Raw genomic sequence first — 18,592 nt, forward strand, 5'->3', positions numbered from 1 at the left:
CACTCAGTGATCGCCGACTGTTGACGTAAGTTAAGAATTAGCGGCAGTGTCAAACTGCACTCTTCCACGTTCGCGCTATATCGATTGAAATGTCCAGGGAAGTCTAAATATTTCGTAAATCCTAATACATCATAATGAGTACAAAAAAGTTAAATGATTTCATGAATGTAGTAACTGTAATCTTTACGATTGTGCATTAGGATTTACGAAATATTTAGACTTTCCTGGACATTTCAATCGATATATCTCGAACACGGGAGAGGACAGTTTGACACTACTGCAAATTCTTTTCTGAACTTGTGTAAACTATGAAGCGTCAACAGTCAGCGATCACTCAGAGTGCTCGTTATTAAAAATAAAAATTCCAGTTTCAATACAAGCGGAAGTTGCAATATGTTTTTCTCCCTTATATTTTCAATCCGTCTATCAAAATATATTGCCGTATCACTGTCACATGATGGCGTTGGCTCAGTAAACTGTATGTTGAGAGTTGATTTTCAGCCCATTGTCATTGCCCAGAACGCATGACTTGAGTATGGGAAGCTCCTAAACTGTTTTAGTTAATGCTTCTGTATCACCACCTGAAATGCTTATACTGTAGGAGGCAGCTGTACAAAATAAGTATCACTCTAGGGGCGTGGACGGAGAGAACGTCTTAAGTATGACGCACGTGGCGTTTTCTACGTTTTTAAAATGTCCACATCCCACAGCTACTGTAAGGTGCTTGGCTTGCAGTAATGTCGGTTAGAATTTATCGATAGGGAAGTAATGGCTGAGAGAGCTTCATTGTCCACCCTGCATTTAACAGATTTTCCATCAAAATTTAGATTTCTTCCCAAGTCTGATGAAACTGGCAGGTAACCAGCATGTAAAGTTTACGCCTGCTTGGTCCTCATAAAGCTATCGCACGTACTTCCCTGGCAGGGGGGAGTGGTTTCGAAAACACATGTCTACTTTCTGTAGAACCGGTTTATGCTTCGAAGTACACGAGGAAGGAAGAAAGAAAGTACACTGATGAGCCAAAACATTATGTCCACCCGCTTAATAGCTTGTTTGTCCATCTTTGGAATGAAATACATAAGTGACTTTGCGTATCAGGCTTGAAACAGTTTGTTGGTAGGTTTGCGGAGGTATGTGGCACTACATGTTTACGCACATGTCATGTAATTCGCGTAGTTAACAGGCAGCTGATTTGCGTACGCGGTGATGTCGCCCGATAACGACTGAGATGGGCCGACACGTTTCCATCGATCGACGGTCGAATCTCGATGGTCCCGTGCCCACTGCAGCCATAATTGCCGATGACGTCGTCAGTATGCGAACACGTTGGAGTGGTCTACTGCGTAGCCCTATGTTCGATGTACGATGGACGGTGTACTCCGAAACTCTTACGCATGCGTCAGCATTGTGCTCTTTCGGCAGAGATGCTACTAATCACCGTCTATCCTACTTTCCAGAGCAGACAAGCCTCACCCACGTTCTGTGAAGGGTCGTGAACGCCGAACCATTTAGCGTCTAGTGGTAATTACACTGTCTTACCGCCTTCTTTAGTTGCTCACGACAGCAGCACTTGAACATTCGACCAGCTTCACCGTTTTCGAGATATTCGTTCACAGGCTCGCGTAATGATAAACTGCCCTTTGTCAGATTCACTTATCTCGATGGATTTCCCCACTTGCAACACATATCTTCGCTAGGGTGATCCCCTGTGTGTGTGTGTGTGTGTGTGTGTGTGTGTGTGTGTCCTGCTTACATACTTTCGTTACTGCTTCATGTGCCCGCAACACCACAGGTGGCATCCAACGTCGCGGTAGGCAGTGTCCATAATTGTTTGACTCATCAATGTATGCAGTTTAGCAGAAAGTGCATATGTGTAAAATATGTTAAATGACGACTCTGTGCAGAATTTGTCATAGAGGCAGATGATCATGCACATGTAATATAAACGAATGAATGTAATCAGCAACTTACTGTTGGTCAAGAAAACAACAAAAGTTCATCGAGCGTGCTGAGTCTCTCCGCCGAAGAGCGGTATATATTTTATGTGGTTAAGAATTTGACATTCCTGAAAAACCTTCAGTACCATTTCCTGGCAGGCTGACAGTCAAATTGGCGGTTCTGGCACAAAAGTTCGATTGCGCCATATTGCCAGTAGGTGTACTGCGTACTGACAGAGGTCCGCAATTTTGTGCTGTATAGTCTAATTTCATGAGAGTTCTATGTTACTTATCTTTGGAGTGTTTCGGGCGCTTTCTGTATAACTATGCTCGTGTTTGAGCTGATTGTTTATTACCTCATAAGGTCTAATCCTGAAAATCAAATATAATTTCGGGTGGTGTTGGCGGTGCTGCTCAACACCGCAACGCGAAATGCCTTTCATTGTTTCCGGTGCCACTATTTCCGAACCAGTGCCACGGAAGCACTTGTTTATGTATGAATGAATGAATGTTGTATGTTGTTGGATTCTACATTTCGCTGATACTGGATTTTGTTTACTGTCATTATAACCTTGTTGTCTCTAAGGAACTTTTTATTGGTAGCCTCTGTAAACTTAACCACTTGGTTGAAAAAAAGCTCGGAACATGAGATACTATATCGCGGACTCTGGGAAGTTTAGGAGGTACTCCACGAGGCATAACAGCATCCACTATGGATAAAATTTGCAAAACAGCGTCCTTACATGTTATGTTTCATTTGATTTTGTCGAAAATCGTATGCATATGAGAACTTTTTGCATCCATTTGGGAAGAGAGATGTTTAGAAGTAATCATTCTTATGGATTAGGTGACTAGAAAACTACAGACTGTGATAGAAGCCGAAGACACGATACGAAATACTATAGTAAGGAACGCCTTATAATGCGCTGTCGATAATTTTTGTATGTTTCTCCATTGTTTGGTTTCGTGTACAAAGTAAAGCAAGTTTTTACTATTTCAAGAACACATTCGTATATTCTTTCAACGAAATCACCATTTCGAACTGAACGAAACAAATGACAAAAAGTAATAAAGAATCGGTGTATAAATACTGTTTTCACCAGTGTCTCGTAATCGAAATACCTGTAGATATGCAGAAGCGAGTGTAACTGGAGCACTCTAGTAAAAGATAGTCATTCACAAATTCATTTATGTTGATGAAGTAGTTGTAGAATATGGTCACAAATTTCGAAAACTGAAAGTATAAATAATGAAATCTGATGATAAATCGTTAGAAAAGATTTGCTGCTGGGAGAAAACAGTGAGATAGGACTTGTAAAATGGAACGTGGGAATAAACACTAAAAACAGTCAATGTGGAAGACTGCCTGTCATCAAACAAGAGCAGTAAATACGTGAACTGCAACATGGGGAAGAGTAAACGTGCAGTACTTTTACATCTGAGCCAGTTTGAGAGTATTATCTCTTCTGGAGCATAAACCTAGGCGTTGAACTTTGCCTTTCGCGGGCAAGTGCTCTACCATCTCTGAGCACTTGCTCGTGAAAGGCAAAGGTCCAGAGTCGAGTCTCGGTCCGGCACACAGTTTTAATCTGCCAGGAAGTTTCATATCAGCGCACACTCCGCTGCAGAGCGAAAATCTCATTCCAGTATCAGAGTTAGTTCCCCAGGAAGCGAATACACCCTCTAGATGACATGTAGTCGTCCGTGATTTGACTTAGAGTGCCCAGTGGCGGAAATTGTAAGTGAAATAACATCAGTAAAAGTAATGCATTCGCCCTAACAGATTACTTTTAATCCATTTTCTAGGAAGAAGTCACCAGATGCCACAAAGAAAGAAATTATTTTGTCTGATTCGGAGAAAAGCTGCCGCTGCGTTGATCAGTCTACTACACACAGTTTTGTGTTGTCGACGGTATTAGTGACTGCATGTAGATCCGAAACTTAGTAGCTGTTGGGCTGGATGCGACTCGTAGCGACAGCGAGAAGTCTGCTCGTTCAGGACTGTGTGTGTGTGTGTGTGTGTGTGTGTGTGTGTGTGTGTGGTGCGCGGCGCTAGTGCCATTGTCCTTGAGGCAGGAAGCTGCTGCGGTTGGTTGTATGACTCATGGGACCCACTGTGGTGCTGCAGCCGGCCACACGCATTTCACCCGCTGGCCGCGTACATGGTGTGCCTGGCCCAACCGCCGTGTGTCGAGATTAGATAAACTAATCAACCAGAAGCGCAATAATATATTCTCTCTCTCTCTCTCTCTCTCTCTCTCTCTGTTTTTTTGTTTCCGCGTATATGCTCGCAAGAAACACGCTAAAACAGTCTCATGTTCGTACCACAGATTTCAGATCCAGTAGTATTTTATGTAAATTCGGGCAAAGATCTCGCCCAGAGGTGCCACTTCGTAAGTATGGGAATGAGCCTACGCGAAAGTAGTCGCTTGTTTGATTACTGGATGCTGTGCTTCATTGTGAATGCACAGGTGTCTAGAGATTAGTGAACCAACAGAATCTAATCTTCACTGTTAATATATAATAAATGCATACCAAGCCATTACAAGCTTTTTTGATTGTCTCATTACTATCGATTACATTTTTACCTTGATGGATTCTTAGCCTGTGACATTGATCTCCAGGAACATCTATGATACATAGATGAGTACAGATAATACATGCTCTGTGATCGCTGACCTGCTTAGAAGCTTATGTTGTGTAGTTGCTTTTAGAAAATTCGTTTCACTAGAAATAAACGTCCAGATTCCCGATACATTTCGTGTAATATTTGGTGCAGTATTTTTTCAATGACTTTTTTTTTTGCGTTGGAGTGTTACTACAGTAAATCCTTTTGTGTTGTGGCCAAGTACGTCAAAACATAACCAGTGAGGCAGCTGTATAAACGAAACGCACAAAAGGTGTGAATATGTCCTTTAATAATTTTCACAACAACATCAGTTTTGCTACAGTTCGTTAACTTTTCTACCAAGAGCAGGCATCTTCTGCAGGGGGAGCGACTGTTAAAACTAAGTTTTCGAAAATAGCCACAAGTCGCACTTCGTATTTATTATGACCGGTTTCGCTCTTCAAATGAGAAAGAGCATCATCAGAATATAGGCTAAAACTTAAAGTTGGTGACAGCATTTAAGATTGCCTTTTCAATTGTCTGACAGCTCTAAAGATTAATTTGTCTCTACTATAGTATTTAAACGTACGTTTAAAGTACAGTCCTGAATGATTACATTGTCATTGACAGCGCCAAAGACGAAATGAGTAGATCGCTGTTGATTTTACAGACCTGTGTTTCTTGATTATTTTTCAAGGCATTAAACCTTCGCTACTCATCTCTTCTCGCTACCGCTCTTTAAGAGTATCTATTTGGTTGCTAATGAACTAATTGGTACCCGAAATATTGCACAACGGTTAAAATTTTCACGCTAGCTGTTGACTGGTCGGTGTGGTCGATCAGAAATGTGGGCATTTAGGCTTTTAACGGCAAAAAATACATGGTAACTGTATCACTAGCCGCGTGTAACAGTAGCATTGATCTTACGAAAAGTGGCTTTCTATTAGACTGACTTAATTCTATCCTTAATCTTCACTTATCTTAGGCTAATCTTTGCATGTCCGCATAACTCCCGTGCTACATTCCGCTGTCTGTTTTCCATATCCTGGTTTTAGGATGCCGCAACAGATACCTCACAGCAATGGTTTCTCTAGTCTTGTTTCCTCGCCAGTTTTTAGTGCCTCTATTTCCTTCATTCTCTTTGCGTGCTGTATACTTCAGATGACGCCACATTAAATGGCTTTAAATTTCTTCAGGTTAGGTATGCCATAACTAACAAATAAGTTCAGACCATAAAAGGTAATTCGTTCCGGATGTCTGGGTACCTTCAGGTCCCGCACTGTTAACCGAAGAATTACATTGGAATCACCTCGGAGAGAGGTTATCTATTTTAGTGCCTGCTATAATGTTGCTCCTAGGAGCACACATTGAGAAGCCTTCCTCGTACGAAATGAAATTGGTGTTCAGATATAAATTTTTCTGGACTATTTTAAACGTGTTAAAATTTAGTTGTATGCCTTGTTAGTTTCGACCCTGTTCCCCTTTCAAGCTCGCGTCACTAAAATATAGCACGTCTCTCTTAAAGGGCATTAGTGGACTGCTCCATCACTGACGGATAATCAGATGTTTCCTATGGCGGATGAGTCGTGTGAGCAAGAGTGAGTGACTGTGGAAATTTGTGTTGTTTTTTCAAGCAATACTTCGACCAGATGGCTGTTCTTTACTCTCCGTGCAGACGTACCGTGTAAGTGAATTATGTTGACATGATGTTCATTCTGTGGAGCAGTCAAGAAACCGAAACAGCTGAGTTCGTAAGTTGATCTTAGCTATCAACGGAGACAGAAAGACTGTTAACTGAAAATTACATTACATTACATGCATATTCTGGTGAAAGTCTAATGTTAACACGTTCGTTTCTTCGAAGAGCATTTAAAATTACAATAGTTTTTTTCTTTAACCTTTCTTCCTTCCAATTAAACGTTGTAGGGGATCTGCTACACTCTATAAACGAGAAATGAGGGCAGCAATTTGCTTGCTCATTGTTAGTTTCAACCGCGGCTATCATCTCAACATGCCGTTGTAAAAGCGAACGTTTGTGCAGAATCGTTTCGACGAAGTGAAGATCAATTTGACATGACTGAGCGGAACAACTGATGCTAATACAAATCCTTCTGGTCCTCCGGAAGTTCCTGTTCACGGAGCATTGGTTCTTAATTTTATACTGCCTAGTGTTCTTTTACACTATTTAATGACGGCGACGCCGAGAGTGCGAGGAGCATAGTAGTCATTCAGCTCTCATAAAGATTCCAACTTCGGCCACGCAAGAGAATTGTACTTGGATAAGGTTTAATAATAATACCTTTTGCAGCGTTAAATTAAAAATGAGTACTTTTCATCGTTTGGAACTTAAGACTCGTTTGGCGTATAGGAATTTTCACAAAATATTCGATGTTACCAAAATGAGCCACAGGGTAGCAAAAAATACTGGCCTCGAACGTGACTGGCGAAAATAAGGAATCTGTCATGTAGGGTCTATAAAAATCATGACACGAAACCGGTTTTCAAGAACAGAACGTATGCGCATTACAGTTGAACTCGCATGGTTGTCGGACATACTTGTTGCGTTAGTCATGACGCCGCATACAGCAGTGGAGCCCAGGAGCTAGCCCTTTGATGGGTGACTGTGCTGGGATTATCTGTCTCGGAAGCGTTGGATTGCACCTGCGAAGATTCATTCTGGCTTGGCACATATTTCGGTTATCTTTCTCTCCATCCACAGCTGCAGGAAGTTTTTGGCGGTGCCTGTTTAGCGATGTTTCATAGTACTGCGTCAGTGATCTGTGAAAGGAGGTTAGTTGCTCGAAAATGAGCGTCGTACTTTCTGTGAATAATATTTTGCGCTCCCACCACATGTAAAGTTGTTAACATTGGTATAAAAACTGCTTTTGATATAGTATGTACCGTATGTCACAGTATATAAAGTTTGAATCTCCCAGAGCATACTGTTAATTAATCATGTAACGTGGACTCTTTGAAAGAATTTTAATTATTGCTCTTTTTTTATCGTAAATGCTATCGATCTCTCTTGGGCTGATCTTGTCTAGGACTAAAATGACCTGTCAAGTAGCTTTATGTACTATGTATTCATCATAGTGTGGCAAACTGAGCCAATAGTCGAGGAAGAGACATTGTGTAAATTAATATAAGGCTCTAGTACATGTGAACGTTTAGATTGAGGGACAGCTCTCACTGTCGCATTCCGAAGGCTATACACAAAAAACAAGCATTGCCTAATCACAAATTTCAAATGTTCCTTCTTCACAAGTAATCGTATAGTAGGTAATTTAAAAACAGCTTCAGTGTTTTAATTTTTTTGTGTGAGGGGGGAGAGGGAATTATTTGTGTGTGTGTGTGTGTACCGTGTGTACCATAAAGACGTAACTTTTCTTTCCCTAACGCAGTGTATATCTTAATTTCGACTTTATTTCCATACTACAATTAATAAAAAATGTGTAGAACGCTGTATTTTTAGTGTCTAAATCGTCACACATACTCTAATAGCACTAATATTATGTTTTGGTGCAGTCTCTATATTCTCACGTAATACCATTTTCGGCTAATAGCAGTCCTCAGCCCAGTAATAAAAGGAAAGAGATCGAAATATTTCTCTTCGTATAGGATATTTTCAATTGTTGACGCATTTCTTCCATCCCCAACCTCCCGCCTCGCCATGGCCTATAACGTTCGAATGATGTCCATCTTGCTTCTGCGAATCATCCTTCATCCATCCAGAAAGCAGTATGTCTCTTTGATGAAACTGTAGATGACTTCAAACGAGAACCACAACGTTGGAGGAGGACACTGGTTAGTGACTTCAGGGTACGTTATCGGTGTGAGGTAGCAGACCAGTTCAGTGTGCTTAAATCTAAATACACTTCTCACATATTACAAAGATATGTATGAAAAACGAAAGCACAAAAATCTTTCAACCACATTTTTTGTAGACAACTGTCGCTGTACAGTTTTGGGTAGTAATGAAGTATGCAAAGTATAAATTTTCAAAGTGAAGTTCCATTTCCAGATATTAAGAAAGAACCGCCATGCAAAAAAAAGTGGCAAAGGAAATAAAGTAGGTGGGTGACAGTATTAGTTCCCAGAATAATAGTAAATGCATGAGAATTGCTTAAAATTGCTTGTCTCTGAGATTACAAAAAACTTCCGCATTCATTCCCATAGTCACGGTATTTGCGTTTGTTTTTTTTATTTTTCAATGTATCTTAAGCTTTCTTGCTCTATTCTGACAATTTTTGTGAATAAATTAGAAGTTTCGCATAGCTCATCCTTTTTAATATTGCTGTAAGTTGGTATTTTCTCCATTAAACAACTCTGCGGCGAAAACTCGTGTTTACCTTTTTAGGCCAGATAAGAGGGTAGGCTGAAACGTAATACACAGATGATTCTAGAACAGAAATAAAAACATTTAGGAAGATCAGGTGAAAAGTACAGTAAAGTAAAATTATTAAGCTTCAAAATCATAAATTTATTTTTCAGCATAGTTACCTTAAGACTGACATTTCTCCCAAATTGTAATAAGTTGTTTTCAATAGCTAAAAATTTGGTAACAGCACGCTATGCAACTCGTGTTGACATAGCACTACAACACACATACTTCCGCTACTCAAAACACACTGCATGAACGGAACTCGTTCAAACTGCGCATGCGTGTAGAAGTAGTTACCTTCTTCATGCCACCTGGAAAGTTTCTCGAGGTCATTTTGTTCGCATTCTACAAACGTGCTTTATTTCTCAGCATACCTTCGTACGTAAGATACTTAGCTACACAGTTCATTCATATTGTGACCACCGCTTCTGTTAGACATCAACGTGCAGTAGCCACCCAAAGACGGCAGGTGGCAGTCTGAGCAGTGGAGGGAATATAAAGCGTGCCTGGGTGATGGGGAAAACGGTGCAGTCGACGTAATGCGGAAACGAAGCTGTTAGACACCCAAAGACCATGACCATTGGCATACGGCTCAAGGGTGGAAGCATTTCAGAAATGACAGTTTGTGAACTATTCATGTGCCGCCTTTAAGTACCCATAGTAGTAGGGCAAAGAGAGCATGAGCGCATTTTGTTAGCTTGAGTTGCATAAATTTAGGGGCAAACTGGACTGATTTATGATCCCCCTTCCCCATCGCTTATCCTGTTATGCTAATTGCCTTATGACACCCTGGGTGTTCATTTATAACCCTCTGGGCATAACCCGACCTACACAGAAAGCACCACCCCTCCCTCCCTCTGGGAAATTCCCAACCCTCCCCCTGCCACCACTAGAAACATACTTTTGATATCAAATTAATTTACTAATAAATTAAATTGATCAATTAATTTTTCTCTCCCACTCCTGGGAAACCCCCCAGCCCCCCTCCCCACCTGTGTTTGGAAATTGGTAGGAAGACTCGATCTGCACTGAACTGCTGGAGAGGCAAGATACAGGGTAGTTTATTTTCTTTATTTTGGGTGATACCCTGTTGGCAGTTGCCAGGAAGAGCTCAGCCCCTCCATTTTGCACCCCCCCCCCCCCCTCTCCCGTATGAGTGCACGTCCTGAATTTTCCGCGCTTTTGAAGGGGATTTCTGCTACACTTCCTTTGTCAGTTCTCCTTAACCTATTCTGTTCCATGTCACCACCTGCGATATCAAATTATTTGACTAATTAATTAAATTGATTGAAAAAATTGGCATGAAATGGCTCAATTGAAGTACTGTAGGTTAACGTGTTGTGCCACTTTCAGTATTCTGTTGTTGAACACGAGCTGCTTCAGATTAGGTACAAGTTACTCAAATAGTCCCCTCCTAATCCATCAATTTGATTGACTAATTAATTAAATGGAAATCCTTTTTATATTTGATAGTTGTCCTTGGTGGATACAGACCAGACCCCTTCAGGGAATATTGATTGATGGATTGGCGGAAATAGATTGCAGTGTGTGGAACATTTTTTTAAAGTAGTTATCAGGAAATTGATTGCAATGTTGGATATTTAAACAATTGCAGCACCTTTACTCTATTCGCACAAGGCATACAGTCATGAAGCACTCACCAGATGTAGTTACACTGTCGTGGCTCATGATAAACATATCTGGTGATCAATGGGCTGCACCATATGCTGTTGTCTGAACCGACCAAGAGGCCGCCCTATGAATGACGACCAGTCGTCTACTCTTATGGGCACATCTCACTGTATTAGTACATGGACTGTACAGAGACAGTCTATCAATACTGATATTACACTAAGCATGGTGAGTGTTCAGTGAACTCTTCTGCTGTCTACAATAGCGGGCACAAGTTAAATTTTTTGTGGCCATCCGCCCGCCAGATCGCCCCCAGTTGCTGTCCTCTTTGTTTGCAGAGACTTCCTTTGCTGGGGAATTCCCATATCAAGTGGCTACTTCCAGTTGCAACACCTGCAACTCGGACCAGCAGACCAAGCTGTCCCAGTAAACTGCACTTCCATTGACTTAAACATTACAATCTGGAAACCAAACTAACACCTCTTTTGTCCTGAACAAAATAGTGGATACACTTACAGAAAACAGATGCATGTGTGCTAGGTGTTGATAACATGGAAGCACCGGAAATGAGAGACGGTCATTCTTCCTTAACAGCGGATAATGCTGGTGGAATAGATTGTGTAATGTGATTGACCCCCAAGTGAAGAATAATAAATTTATGTATGTCGGATCACAAACCCACGTGTGATCCCTAAGTTACAGGCAACCAACTTAAAGATTTTTATATAGTGTCCTTAGCTAAAGAGCATTGTATTACCAGCCGGGGGACTGCAATATACAACTAAAAAATGCATCACCTGAAACTTACTGGCAGATTAAAACTGTGTGCCAGACCGAGACTCGAACTCGAGACTTTTGCCTTTCGCGGGAAAGTGCTCTACCAACTGAGCTACCCAAGCACGACTCACGCCCCATCCTCACAGCTTTACTTTTGCCAGTACGTCGTCTCCTACCTTCCAAACTTCACAGAAGCTCTCCTGCGAACCTTGCAAAGAACTAGCACTCCTGAAAGAAAGCACCCGTGCTTGGGTAGCTCAGTTGGTAGAGCACTTGCCCCAGAAAGGCAAAGGCCCCGAGTTCGAGTCTCGGTCCGGCACACAGTTTTAATCTGCCAGAGTTTCATATCAGTGCACACTCCGCTGTAGAGTGAAAATTTCATTCTAGAATGCATCACCTGTTTGACTATGTGCAAGACTGTTAGTGTTTTAACCCTAGTAAACAGTATCTACAGTGTGTTTCTCTATACTCTCTACCATTCAAAAATCTTGTGGTGTCAACTAACAAACATCTTTGAGAACAGTTGGTGCATGGTTTTCTAACAACATTCTGTTGGTTGTTTATTGAGGTAACAGGGATATATGCAAGTTCAGTGCAGTCTTTGACACTTCCTTGGAAAAGAGAACCATCTGCCTGTAAATTCATATGGATCTGTATTAAAGGATGATAGAAAGCAGGAGTAATTGGTTGAAAGATAAAAAGTAAGAGTAATTCGTTGAGACGGGTTGTAATGAGATAAGATTTAATGGTAGACTGATGATGCATCCTAGAGAAAGGGAAGTGTTGAGACAGGTAATTTATCCTGTATTTAACCAATTTTTCCGTTCTTCCCTCGGGGTTCATCAGTTGTGCAGTGTAACTTGCATTCGACTCTTACGCAATTGCAGGTTCTGTGTGTGAGACTTAGAGCGCTACCTGCCTGCAATCGTTAACAGCGAACTTTTCCTTAAAACACTCAGCACGTGTGGTAATTCATGTCCATTGATAGAAAATCTATTTAAATGGCTCTTCTAGATGAACAAAAATGTATGTGAAGCAGTTCATGTCTGTGCCACGTTTTGGACACAGAATCAATGCAGTTATGAAAATGAAGACTAAGTTAGTGATGAAGCTTTGTGAGGTACCGCAGTCCCTGTGAATACATTTTCTTGACAAACGTGTTTGGAAGAGAGTTCGTTCCGTTTGTGGCGTTAGTGCAGCACGGCATGTAATTTCGCATATCGCAAGTCTCTGCTATGTGTCTGTGTTCTGTGACTGTTTCTCTCTTCCCAGCACCTTCTTGGTGTGGAATCCAGGCACTACAATACTACAGAATTGGTAGCAAAAGTGATTTATGTAAAATGTTTCAAACTACTTCCGTCTGGAGCTTCAACATGCATAAACCGTACATTGCTGCTTCTTTAAATCATCTGTTACATCACCACATTACTCTCAAATGTATGAGACTTGTATCCATTATACACCCAACAAGGAGTGCTATACTCCTCAGCATGCAAGCTTCTAGAGAGATAGTGTGTAATTGGACAGGTGATGTAAGATTAGTAGGGAACAGTCTTTGCAGAATGGCAGTTAGTCTTGGCATGAGAAAACCGGTCTGTATCATTAGCACTGATCAGTACAACTTTGGAATACGTGTTATACTCTTTGGGAAAGCAAAATATCAAACTTTATTTATTACGTGGAACTCGGCTCGTTCAGTTCCATCAAGAGACATCGAATGTAGTGAGCATAGATAGTACCCTACTAATTGTGGTCTGTTTCAAATTAATTCTGAGACAATGTTGCAGGGAGGGTTGGTTAAAGACAGAGGAAAAGTTAAGAGATGCATGGAGAAGCCATATAGTTTTGCTCAGGATCCTTAGCCTATAGGTTCATTGAAGGGGTAGCTCATTTCAAAACAGAGGGTTGAGTGCTCGATCTTTGAATCTCCGACTTCATCTCGCGAATGCTAGAATACTTACTGTCTCCTTCCACATTGGGGAGATGGCTAATCGTAATAAAATCTTAGCGGATTTAGAAAGTGTTTTGGCTAAGCAATGTAGTTTTTGCACCTTCTGCTGATGGGTATTTCCTACACTACGAAACAGTATTTGTCATGTGATGTAGGCTGTGTAACAGGGTTCGCGATGTGTCCACATGTACATAACCCTCGCAAAGAAATGGAGGGGGTGGTTTAGCAGCATTACAGAGATTCAGAACCATTCAGTAATGTCAGTGGCTGATGGCATCACAAGATTGATGCAATGAGATGTTTTCTTGACGTGACAGCTTGTTGAGAGTACTGATATGGACCTCAAGTAATTGACTAAAATGTGTTGAAATTACGAAAAACCTGATAAAATTACGAAAATTAATGGAAAATACTTAAAATTGATGAAAATACTACAAAAAATATGGAGGGTTGAGGGTACCTACATATCCCCCTACGTGTATGAAAATCATTACATTCCACCTCCAGTGGGAGTAACAACTGATGCTGCATACTATCCATTCTCTTATCAGTTTGTCATGCAGAATACCCCCTTGTTTCACATGTGGTTATGTACTTTAAGCCATAAAAATAGAAGATGCCGTGTCCAAAGAGTTTTAGGTCAGGATGACCACCACCTAGGACAATGAAACAGTGATCACATACCTGGGTGCAATATGCACCACCAACATGAGGAGCCAATGCTCAGGGTCTCTTCAAAAATAGACAGACATGTGCTACCCTTTGCTTTGGAAGATGAGATTAGATGTAGAGGTCATCACTTTCAGATAGCTGTTTGGAAATGCCTCACAGTGCTGCAGACTCATCCAGTTTCCATATATTGAGATGTCTTCCATATTTTTGTCAATAAGAAACACCACCTCTGCCTTTTATTTCAGCCATCCTGTGTGTTGTGGGAGCACCTTAACTTGCACCAGCAATATCCAGCTTTGTTAGAGCCAAAGGATCAAAATGTGTTAATGCTGGTTCAGTACTTGACACTGACCTCAGTCAGAAAAACAAAATGTATGACAGTATAGAAAGCTGTCGTTATATACTGCTTGGATGTGTTACAGCAGAGAAACAATGTATCAAATTTATTATGAAAGATGAGACAGGAACACACTTTCGTGATTGATAGTCTGTAAAGTTTAGTCGCCCGTGCTGTAGGAGGACAATATTTTACAAAGTTCTGTGTAAGTGACTTCGATCACGGTCCACCTGCTCAAGTGGACCAGTACATGTACATTTAATATTTAATGTACTTGACGTCAACACGCAGACAGTATTTGTTTTCAATATATTAGAAGAGAGGGATGCGGTAGTATCTTATCGAGTTCTCTACCAGGTGTCGTTAGTGAAGTTTTTGTAGTTTTACTCTATGGAGTGTTATAAAAATGAAATGAGAGAGGGGGGAGGGGTGTTGTGTGTTGTCTGCAATGTCTAAGTCACCATTACACTTTTGTATATCTAACGTGTTAATCATAGGAATACGATAAAGGAGACCAGGCTTGTAGGGCGTGTCATTTATAGACTGTCATTAGATCTCGATGAATTGTGTTATACTTCTGAATTTCTTTATGCAGTCTGCATATACTTTCTCGTTGTGAATTTTGCCCTTTATTTTAGTGTGCTATTTTTCTTGTGATAGTGCTCTACCTGGTCAGTGATGGGTGGAGAACTACACATCCTTCTAACTAATGGAACAGTGCTGTGATGAGATTTCTAGAGAATTAGCAGGGCCCTGTGACTTGGTAGGGGAAATCTCTTCATGGAACTCGTGTGGATTTAAATCCTATGCATCAAAGATTGGAAGAGTCGTGAGTATACGGCAGGTAAGCAATACTCTGTTGGAAAGGAAATTGAGAGGTGGACCCTTACTGCTTCTTTAAGTGTTGTGGGTGAACGTACTACAACCCCTCACATACAGCTCACGAAGTCACTGCAAGGAGAAAATTAAGAGTTAACCGGAAGATTTTTACTGAGAGACAGTCGGTGGCAGAAGTTCCAGCTTTTGTTTTCTTCCTAAATAAGACACACTATTCTACTGTGAGGTTTGTGGGCCTATAAAGGGACGGAATGACGACTTAACAGACTAAATTTGCATTTACTTTGCAAACCATTGCGCAGTATGTGGAGGAGGGTACTCTGTACCACTACCAGTCACTCTGTTTCCTATTCCATTTGCAAACATAGCAAGGAAAAAAGACTGGCTGTATGCCTCCTTATGAACGGGAATTCCTCGTATCTTATCTTCGGGGTCCTTAACGTGAAATGTATGTTGGCGGCAGTAGAATCCTTCTGCTGTTTGCTTCAATGTATGTTCTCAATAGTTTTCGTCGAAAAGAACATTTGTCTTCCCTCCAGGGATTTCCATTTGAACTATCTGGCAAGTGTAATCGGACAGGTGGAAAAAAATTACTCGCTGTGCAAAGTGACTCTCATGATCAGTTTAGTTAATTAGTCTCTCAATTTGATATCAGTAATATGCCACCAGGTGGAAGCGAGGACTGGAGTACCACAGATGTGATTTGGGGTTGGAGTGGTAATCAGGTGTTTTTTCGTTGCAGAGAGATCTTTTAACGAAATTTCGATCTCCCACCTACACGGGGAGAGATGATCTATGTAAAAAATAGACTATTACCGAATCTATAATGTTGTACGTAGTGTAGTCTTGATACTGAAAACTTCTCTTTTACCTTGATACCTTAAGAAACTTTGTACATAACGAAGCATTAGGTTACTTCAAGAGGATTCGAAAGTAAGGAAGCATCCTGTGATAGGCATAAAGATTGCTCTTAGCACTCTGTCATGAACCAAAAGTGAGTTTAATATTCTTTTCCTGTGATGCAGGACGTAACGGATACTAAGCTGATTAGAACAGATTTCTTTTTAACTGATGTGAAAAACGTAACCTAAGCCATACTGCTACAGAATTTTCACAAGAAGTAACGATACGTTAGCATTGTGAAAACGCCTGTATGCCCCAATTTATCCTGTCTTCGAAAATAACTCATATAAAAGTGAGAAATCTAAATTTCACATGAGAAATTTGAGGTGTATGGTCAACAACATCCCTGTCTCGGGTTGGGTGAAGTGGATTTTTTAAAGGGAGGGGAGGGCTGTGTTGGGGCGGTATTGGTTAGAAATACTGTATATGCCCAAGCTGCTGATACTTACCTCCCGTGTCTGCCACCAGTGGCCAACTGGAAGAAAGGTTCCAGCTACCGGCTAGTCTGCTTTCGCCTGCAACTGCACCTTGTTGCGCCGTCTGGATAGCTGAATAGTGAACTAGCCAGTGTGCTGGTAGAGCGACGACAGAAATGGGCGTGTGTGTTGCGTGAGAAGATTTGAAATAGCGAGTGTTCGTGCTGAACTACTATTCCCCCTTGTAAATTGACTGGTTGACAGCTTGGTGGTCTCGGCAGCAGTATCTCCCAGGAGGGGAGTGCATTTGTATCGTCAAGTGGCAGGGGAGGGTTGGGGTTTCCCAGAGGGGGGGAGGGTTGGGTGATCTCTGAGGACATCATAAATCAACCCACAGGGGTCACAAGTCAATTAGCATAACAGTAGGTTAAGGGGTGGTGGATGGAGTCATAAATCAAGTTTGCCCCTGAATATATGTGACCTGCACCAACAAATTGTGCTAGTGCTCTTTGGTCTACTTCTTACTGTGCATGGTAAAATGGTGCTATCCAAAACAGGCCCCAAGACAACTGTGTTGCATCACGGGCCGTAGAAGTCAGGTGTGAAAGACAGCTGCAGAGATATGTACGGACGAATAGACATTGAGCTTCTGACTGCTCAAATGAACCATGGGGCTAATGAGTGTGTCTACTCAACGACCATTCAGTGGACGTTGCTGCCTGTGGGCCTCCACAGCACTCGCCTGTTCATGTACCTGTACTGACTGCTGTTCATCGATGACAAAGGCTGGCATTTGCACACCAGTAGCGGAACTGGATATCCACCGAGTGGCGGAATGCTTTGGCAGAAAACAATACAACTCTTGATTTTGATAAGTGTTGGAATCCTTCATTGCAGATTGTAACTGGATAAGACATGCATCTGTCTTCTTGTGACGTTCCAGTGTATGCTGGGTGCAAAACTTTGGCGATGGTGTGGGTGCGCTAACGCGCCGGAGCTGCGTAGGAAGCAGTCGGTCCGCGACTGAGTCAGCCGCTGCTGCCGTGCGTGGTAGCTGCTGTATTCGGGGCGGCCAATGTCGGCAAGGCCTTGTCCCAGTGTGGCGGCGGCGGCTGTTGCTGCTGCCGCTGCTGCTGAAAAAGGAAAGTGCGCTGCGCAGATTGCGGCCAGTCCCCAGAGATCACACCGCCCCAGCTGCTGCCTAAGATCTGAGTTCATCTTAGGCATCTCTCCGGCATTTGGAGCGACCTTCTCCCGATCTCGGTGTGTGAACCCTCGGCCTCCTTTTAGCAGTTTCCCCTGTTGCAGTGCTGTTAGACATGTATCTACTGGTTGTCGTAATGTAAAATATTTATCATACACCGTAAACTTTTTGTTGTGACTAGGAACAATAAGTGCTCAACGTAAAAACATTACACTAACCCTCCCTAAGAGAGCCGTAGCGTTTTTTCTTTTTGTTGGTTTCATGGAAGGTGATCTAGGCTCGACTTAACCTGGCTTGTAATCGAACTGGAATCCTTAGTTTCAAGTTCTTTGTCATGAAAAAAAAATTGAGGTTGCACGGTTTAGAATTCATATCACTTGTGTATTGTTTAGCGTCTAGTGTCTCGCAGTCACTGGAGCAGCGTAGAGTCAAGAATGCTACTGATTGCCTGCAGCTTTCAACTGCCGTTGACTCCTTTCTGGCCTACTGAGGCTGTGTGGGGGCGATGGTAGTAATAGTTTGTCGATAGAAGTTACCTCTGAAAGTATTATATAATTTAAAGTAATGAAACAGTCCAATCTTGGTTTCTTTCGCGGTAAAATGAAATGGCATTTATTGACTCCTGTTCCCGGATTTCTGCGCATTACACAGTGCGTTCAGTTCAAGGTAGCCGCTAGCTTCATTAATTGAAATAGCCTCGGAGAGTAATGCAGACTTAATACAAATTTCTTCATAAGTCGTCGTGGAGCTTAAACCAATAGGATATAGACGTGGGGTCCGCTCGCGGTAATCACACGGAATTTGATTCCTTAGGTACAACCAAAGTATTAAACGATGTATTAGAGGTTGGTTGTCATTTCATCGGTGGATTTCGTTCCGGATGAAGCGGGGCTGCACCTCAGCGGCCATATACAGGATGTTTCAAAAATGACCGGTA

At 41.7% G+C, this 18,592-nt stretch overlaps 1 protein-coding gene and 1 non-coding gene across 4 annotated transcripts in view; both read left to right on the top strand.

The window, feature by feature from the left end:
• The window catches only part of LOC126187668 (kinesin-like protein Klp10A), a 318,100-nt gene that overhangs the window by 32,657 nt on the left and 266,851 nt on the right, over positions 1 to 18,592 (top strand). The window lies entirely within an intron of this gene.
• Trnas-aga (transfer RNA serine (anticodon AGA)) lies at positions 11,581 to 11,655 on the top strand. Its single transcript has one exon. It is a non-coding gene; the product is annotated as a tRNA-Ser (tRNA).

Source organism: Schistocerca cancellata, chromosome 5, assembly GCF_023864275.1.
Source record: "Schistocerca cancellata isolate TAMUIC-IGC-003103 chromosome 5, iqSchCanc2.1, whole genome shotgun sequence".
NCBI lineage: Eukaryota > Metazoa > Arthropoda > Insecta > Orthoptera > Acrididae > Schistocerca > Schistocerca cancellata.